Raw genomic sequence first — 7,576 nt, 5'->3', positions numbered from 1 at the left:
AGCATGATGGTGGTTGCATCATGCTGTGGGGGTGTTTTTCAGGTACTGGTGCACTTGTCAGAACAGAAGGAAAGCTGAATTAAGCAAAATACAGAGGTATCCTTAAAGAAAACTTGTTGTAATGTCTTAACATTGGTTTATGGCCCTATTTGTTTCACCTTAATAAGTTTGGTTATTTGTGCCCTCTTGTCTCTGTTCCTCTGTGAATTCTTGTGAAAAGCTTTTGTGCATTACTGAGCATTACTTTCTGTTCCTGTTTCTTACTTCCTGTTCTTTTCTGATTAAGGATTATCCCTCTTTGCTGTTACCTTCCCATTTATAGAGCCACACCTTGGACAGTTATTTAGATTGTCCCTGATAAAACATACACACACACACACACACACACACACACACACACACACACAATTCGCACTTACTGCGCATTATACACCTGCTGTCACTGGAACTAAAATTTTAATTGTTCATGGTGTATAAATGGTGGAATGAAAATATTATTGTTGACCATTTATGCTTTGTGGCTGGTGGTCTACTGGGTCTTGTGGCTACTGATGACCTCATGAATTCCAATAAATATTATGATGTATTAACCAAAAACCTGGCTGCATCACAAAATGTGTGTTTGTTTTTTTGTTGTTGATTTTGCACTGGCCATCTCAGTCTCATGATTTAACCCACCTGTGGACTGTAATGAAAACGGAAGTCACAAACCAAAGCATACCAAGGAGATCTGTTTCATTAACAGGTGCCAGTAATTAGGAAGTTGACTACATTAAGTCTAAAACAGTTCTTTGTTTTGATAGAAAGATAGAAATAAGGAAAATGGATGTATGTAAAATGGAAGAGATTGCGTTGATCGTGAAAAGCAGGCATCGCAGAGTATTCTTGTTGAAAGTTACACTAATACTGGTTTTGAAAAGGAAGTCAGCCCAGATGTGGATTGGAATGTGAGGTGGTCCATAAAGCATTAGAGGACTCAAAAACTCCTGAATGTTTTCTGTCCCCTCCCCCTTTAAATAATAGTAATCTATTCAACCACACCCTCCTGAAGGAACTAACAATGGCAGAGAAGCATGTGGATCTCGGCAACTAAATAAAAAGACGGCTGTAAAGCCAGTGAGATAAAGAGTGAAAAGGAGTGAGTCAGGAAGGAGGGAGAGTGCTAACCTAGAAAGAATAGGCACTGACGTAATGATGTAGAGTATGTGCTGACTTTGGTCATAATCACCCAGTGACAGAGAAATTCCAAAAAAAACGACAAGTACTTGATTACATTTAACTGAAAGAGTCAAGCCACATGGTTTGACTGTGGGATCAGAGGTTTATAATGCTTCCAAGGTTCTCACCCCTGAAAAGCAAAGGGGCTTTGGGCTCTTCCTCCTCATTTCCTGCACGCTTGATATTTGTAACTGAAGATAACGGCTTGCTGACCACAATCTGCCACCACCATATTCCCTTACTAGTTTCACTATTGTTTAAGTTTTTGTGACTAGGAGATTCTGTACATTCTCAAAACCTTTGAGTGCAAAGATAACTATCAGCCTAACATTTCACTTACTTCTCCATTTTAACCCTGCGAAAGCATAATAATACAGTATGCATGGCTCAGTATGCATGGCAATGTATCTTGGGATTATTCAACACATGCAATGACTGATGATTAGTTTTTGTTTTTTTTTATATAGGAAAGGTTTTCTGAGTTGTGATTTCTTTTCTACAAAGCACTGGTTTGAGAATTATTGGCAGTTCCAAAATTAATATTGTATGCTGAGGTCTAACAAGGTGGAGACACCTCTAGAGGGATCTTGGTCCACACCTCCTTGCAGAACATTATAAGCTCCTCATCTTCTTCTGTTTGTGGACTTCTGTCTTCAATTCAGACCACAGATTTTGAGTGCGCTTTCAATTAAGAGACTGAGATTGCTGTTACAAATGATTGATTTTGTGTTCCTGCAACCTTTTCAATGTTGATTTGGATGTATGTTTGGGGTCATTGTTGCTTATTTTGTGTAAACCTTCCAAGCAGCTTTCTGTGATGGAGCTGGAGATTAATGGTGATCTTTGAAATTTGACAGCCTAGAAACTGCTGGGTTAACCCAGTTTGAGTCAATTCTGTAACCTAGTTCTTGGTCAGTACAGAAAAGAACACACATTGTGTTAACTTGGCTTTGTTACATTCTACTTCTCTCTTTTAGTTTTTCACTCTCATTACAGTGTACACCATTGTATAGAACTGTATCATAGGAACATACCTAATAATCTATTCTCTCTCTTTATGTCAAGCTGAATGTATACTTATGCTGCCTGACGTGGTTCTGGTGTCCAGATCTTGACACACTTCTCTTGTTGTGGTTTCACTCGTTGGCAAATCTGCCTGGTTGTTCTTGATTTTCTGGTTCTGCTTCTGCTTCAACAATTTACATTTAAATACTATGTAACTGTATTTTATATATATATATATATATATATATATATATATATATATATATATATATATATATATATATATATATATATATATATATAACTACACTATGCATGTTAGAATATAATTTAAAGTATTAAACACTGGATGTCACAGTGGCACAACGGGTAGTGTTGCTGCCGCACAGCTCCAGGAGCTCCAATTAGATCCTGAACTTGGTTAATGTCTCTGCTGAGTTTTGTACATTCAGGTTCCTGGTTTCCTTCCACTGTCCAAAAACATGCAGTAACATGTGTGAATTTCTATGGTACATCTGTGAATTTGTGTGTGCATAAACTGGCATCCCAAATAGGATGAATTCTCCCTCCTTATGCCCAGTGTTCCTGCGCTAGGCTCCATATCCTCTGGAACCCTCACCAGGATAAAGCTGCTACTGAAAATTAATTAACGAATGCTAATTAAATGCTATTACTGTATGTTAACTCAAAATTTACATATGTAACATAATAAAACTCTGCTGTCATGAGAACCCAGCATTTGGTTCGGATTGGATTATGTGCTAGATTAACATAATTAACATAATTAACATCATCAGCTAAATACCACAAAATAAGATGAAACCTGACAGGGAAAAAAGCATAATCAACTAAGCAAAGAACAAGGCAATAAATTTCTCTTAGTAGATAGTCTTGATGTCTGGACTTGTTATTCAATCATGAACACGTTTCACCACTGATATTCTGCTTGGTGACTCACACATGTAGCATCATGAGACTGACATGGCACCAGGGTCCATTGATGTCCAGTGATGCCACATGGAGTGAAACCACCAGGGAAAACATGTCAAAATGAGACTGTAGGAAGGTGATAGGTGCTGTTGTTAATACTCCAGTTTGATTCAAATGGAATCCTTTCCAGAATGTGTCCTTTGTTGTGTTCAAATGAGTGTCCCTTGTACCTTTAGTTATAGGTAGACAGCTGCATGCTGGTGTGGTAGCTAGCAATAACTGTGATTGTCTTCTCAAATGCAATTGCAGTCTTGGAAGTGAGCTTATGGGTATCTGTTTAGTGAGTTTGCATTTTAATTCCGTTTTTTACCTGATGAAATTAGCCGCACCTATAGCTGACTTTGGTGATTTACAAGGTTATGTAAAGACTACTGCGAGCAAGTTAACATTAGATAACCAACTCAGATTAATATTCTCATGGCAATCAAGCCTTTATGTTGTGTTACCTACACAAATATTGGGTTATATAATATGAAATAACCTAGCAAAATGACCCATGCCACTCAAGAATCAAAAACCTGTACAATTCTGACATTCACCATCCCCCTCATAGTTCAGGGTGTCAGGGCAATGTTTTCTGTTGTAGGCTTTATGGTTTGTATTATGACCCTGATATACATGTGTCAGTTTGTCTATGAATATATACCAGATGATATTCCCTTCTGTGCATGAATGTTAGCTTACCATTATGAATTTCTGTAACATTTGTATGAAGATTTCACAATTTAGGTTCCAACTGTGGAATCTTCTTGTTGTTTGAAGAATCTGACTGCATTGTGTGTGTGGTATATATATATATATATATATATATATATATATATATATATATATATATATATATATATATATATATATATATATATATATATATATATAAATACATATATATATTTCCTGATTTGTGCAAGTCATCAGCCATCTGTCTCTTTGTGCTGAAAGTTCTTTGCTCTTTTCCAAGCTAATATAGTAAATGGATTTTATTTGTGCAGCCTCATATTTAGTTGGTCATGGCAAAAAAAAAAAAAAAAAAAAGAACAAAAAACAAACAAACAAACAAATGAAACTCAAAAAGAACTTGAAGGCTAGAAAACAATTCAGAAGAGTAATACAGAATAATTAGATCTTTTAGAAATTATGTGGATTTGATATATCATTTCAATATATTAAATTAGATGATAGTTTTAAGGCAGAGCTTTTTTATTGCTGAATAGTTAAAATGTTTAATGTCTATTAAAGATATGTTGATTCTTGTGGGTTAATTATGGAAGTGAAAAACAGCATCATAGCAAGGGGAAAAAAGTGGATGGACATAGAGTATGAAGAAACCTTTTGTCCAGGGGCCAAAGGTCAGGCAGTACGACTAAAACTAAACAAAAACAGGGGTGAGCGAAAGACGGCAGGATTCACTGCTCATTAGTGATGTGCTAAAGGGCATTTTCTGTCATTTGGAGGTCAAACCAAATGATAAACATATAATGCAGTCAGACTCTTCAAACAACAACAGGATGCCACAGTTGGAGCCTAAATTGTGAAATCTTCATATAAATGTTACAGAAATTAATAATGGTAAACTAACATTCATGCACAGAAGGGAATATCATCTGGTATATACTTACAGACAAACTGACTTATACCGCAAAGTGTCTTATGATGTTAGCGCTATTCTGACCCAAGAGTCGCAGTTATCAGTGATTTATGGTTAATGATTACTTCTAGCTTAAAGCGTGACTAAAAAGCATTATTTTTCAGTTAGCAAGCCATATAATGTTTTTTAAAAAGTACTGCATGATGTTAAACACAGCTTATTACAGTACAGTAACTACAGTGAAACTACTAAAAAGGTTATTTGTTAGGAATAGAAAGCCCAAGGGATCTTTAGAGTTTAAAGTGTTAATATAGTGTAGTATTAGGCACAGATGGAAAGGGGAGAAAATAATTAAAAACTACATAGTAGAGCAGCAGGTAACATTGCTGCGTCACAGCTCCAGTGTACCTGGCTCAATCCTGAGCTCGGGTGGAGTTCTGCATGTTCTCATCAGGTTTTCTGGTTTCGTCCTGGTGCCCTGCAATGGACTGGCATCCACTGTGACCCTGATGAGGATAATGGATAATGCGGTTACTGAAGGTAATTACATGCTACTTTTGCTGCAAATCTCAAATATTTTTGCCTGGTTAACAATTTAAACTTTGTTTATAATTAAATATAATCAAAACATCATATCCACACCAATTCTTTATGGATAATATACAACATGCAATATTCAAGGACAGCCTATGAATTTCACTTGTTTCTCATAAAATTACTAAAAAAAAAAAGTACTTGATATCCCAAAAAAAGAAATGGTACAAATTCGAATGGACACAGGTGCAGCTGTTGGATTTTGTACTTTCACATCAATATATTTTTCAGCTTGCCTGAATATTGTTAACACAACTGTATAATGAGAAAAAAAAATGGTTAATTTGTTTTTGTGTTTGCTTCTTTAGTAAAAACCCAGAAACACAGAGACTGGATGCGATACTTCTGGATCAGTGCCTGAAATGATCAGGTTCATCACACAGCAAGTGTGGCACAACTCACAACCACTGTGTGGGTTCAGTTTACAAATGTCACAGCCAATCAGCTTTACTCAGCAAACACTGGGTCTGTGTTTTTGTCTCTTCATCAGGACGCTGTTGTGGCCAATCAGGCAAATTGATTAGGAATCTGACATGCAGGGATGAGGACGCATCAGCAATTCTGAGTAGATGTGAGAGAAGGTATCACTAATGTGAAGGCTAAATGAGAAACTGTGGAATATCATGGTATCGAACAGTATCTTAACTTTCAATATGGACAAAATTAATTAAACGTCTAATTATACAGGGTGTCCCAAAAGTCTCTATACATAGGGGACTGTATGTCAGCACCATGTCAGTCGTGGCTTCGTCGGTGGATGTTTGTGGATGTCCACTTCTCGGTTGGTTCACAACACTTCCAGTTTTTTTTAATTTGTTAAAAAGTTTGGCAACAGTCTCAAGTGTGATGTGCTTGCCATGTTTCCTGGTAAAGTCCATCGCAACCTTGTGACAGCTTTCTGATCCAGCCATGAGAATGTTTTCAATACGTTCTTTTGTCAAAGGCATTCTTAAAGGCTATCTGAAAAAAATATATAGTAGTAGAGTTCTTCAGGGGTTGTTTAAGGGTTCTTTGCTTCCATATTCCAACAGCTTCTATATGGAAACTTTTCATAGAGGGAAAAAGTTTGTTGACGGGTTCTACATTTTCTAAAAGTATTATAGTAGAACTTTAGGTAAAATGCTTCAAGTGTTCCTTTTATAGTTATAAATGAAACCTTTTAGAAAAAAGTGCAATAGTTATACATTTTTTAATTCACTGTATTATATATTTATGTTTTATTATTACTCTGTGTGTATGTGTGTGTGAGTGTGTGAGTCTAGGTATGTTCATATTTTGTGAAAAGCTGTGAGAAGTGGGGTGTGTGTAGTTGGGGGAGGAGGGCATATGAAGGTCATCAGGGTCCCACACGTGCTTTGGCTTTGTGTAGACTCTTTGTGTTTCCTCTCCAGAGGGGCCCATGTGGTTCTAGCACAAGAGGAGGTAACACCAAGGGAAGGTTTTATTAATACATTTTTAAACCATTTAAAATAATGTGCAGATTTAAAGGTCAAATGACGCCTGCTTGTTGTATGTCGCAAATGGACATGTATCTTTAAAAAAAACTCATGCACTATTAAATAAAAATTTAAATAAATAATAAATAAACAAACACCTATCCTAAAAGTTGAGTAATTGGGCAAAATTTAATCTGGTGTTGTTCTTACCTAAATTATTTGTCTAAATATGATGAACAATATCTGTTAAAATTTAATGCATTTCCTAAAGTGTACATGTAACTCTTACGAATTGGGTAAGACTGTGAATTAAACACTTCACATGAGAACTCTTTAATGTTATGTTAAGTTTATACAGTTGATTTAATTATACTTACAGCCAGAAGAGAGCATTTTTACAGTGTGATATTTATCAACAAATAAACACCTTACTCTTACATGAACCACTATGTGAGGCAGATATTTTTCCAATAAAGTGCAAGGATACATGACAAAGTATTGCTAAGTTATTTGAAGCATGGTTCTAAAGCAACTTCAGTTTGTTCAGTTCAAGGTTCACTATCTTGTGTTTCTCAGCTGTCTTAAGGCATGAATCTGGGAATCTACTGCCATCTATTGGTCATGAACTGTCATTACAACAGAAATCACCTTGATATTCTGTTGTTAAATGGCATTCATTTCATTCATCTGCAGTAACCTTTTTATTAGGGTTGTGGTATATCCAGGAACATTGGGGATAAGGTGGGAA

The sequence above is a fragment of the Ictalurus punctatus genome, chromosome 5, assembly GCF_001660625.3.
Source record: "Ictalurus punctatus breed USDA103 chromosome 5, Coco_2.0, whole genome shotgun sequence".
NCBI classification, from domain to species: domain Eukaryota; kingdom Metazoa; phylum Chordata; class Actinopteri; order Siluriformes; family Ictaluridae; genus Ictalurus; species Ictalurus punctatus.
The sequence above is the reverse complement of the archived record's forward strand: the minus strand, read 5'-3'. Positions refer to the sequence as shown.